The sequence below is a fragment of the Octopus bimaculoides genome, chromosome 6, assembly GCF_001194135.2.
Source record: "Octopus bimaculoides isolate UCB-OBI-ISO-001 chromosome 6, ASM119413v2, whole genome shotgun sequence".
Lineage (NCBI taxonomy): Eukaryota > Metazoa > Mollusca > Cephalopoda > Octopoda > Octopodidae > Octopus > Octopus bimaculoides.
The window spans coordinates 21,062,528-21,063,027 of record NC_068986.1 but is presented as its reverse complement, the minus strand read 5'-3'; the positions used below and the strand labels follow the sequence as shown (position 1 = coordinate 21,063,027).

The 500-nt window shown below is 34.0% G+C and overlaps 1 protein-coding gene across 3 annotated transcripts in view; it reads right to left on the bottom strand.

Moving 5' to 3' along the window:
• Positions 1–500, bottom strand: part of LOC106869631 (uncharacterized) — a 232,169-nt gene that overhangs the window by 77,685 nt on the left and 153,984 nt on the right. The window lies entirely within an intron of this gene.

Here is a 500-nt window from a genome sequence, read left to right as displayed (position 1 = left end):
ATATATATATATATATATATATATATATACACGATGACTTGCATATTCTTTGTACGTTCTGGCAGATTCGAACGTGACTATGCACATCGCTGTTGTATTTGGTCATAGGAGAAGAACGTCTCCTTTACGACGAATGTGTGCTCAAAATACACTCAATCCATTAGTTTAAGGGGCTCTTCGATAACCGATGTTTTGATATCTCTATGCTTCTTCAGCCAGAGGCACCCCTGGACTAATGAACCTTACAAGAGTCGAAGCACTTGTTTATAACTTCAGTGAAAAAAGTGTTTGCTTATTCGTGCTATCTATATATCTGTCTATCTGTATGTATATATATCTATCTGTATGTATCTGTCTGTATGTATGTATCTGTATGCATGTATCTATATATATGTGTCTGTATGTATGTATCTATCTCTCTGTATGTATCTATATATCTGTTTGTATGTATGTATCTCTGTATGTATGTATCTATCTATCTATCTATCCATTCATCCATC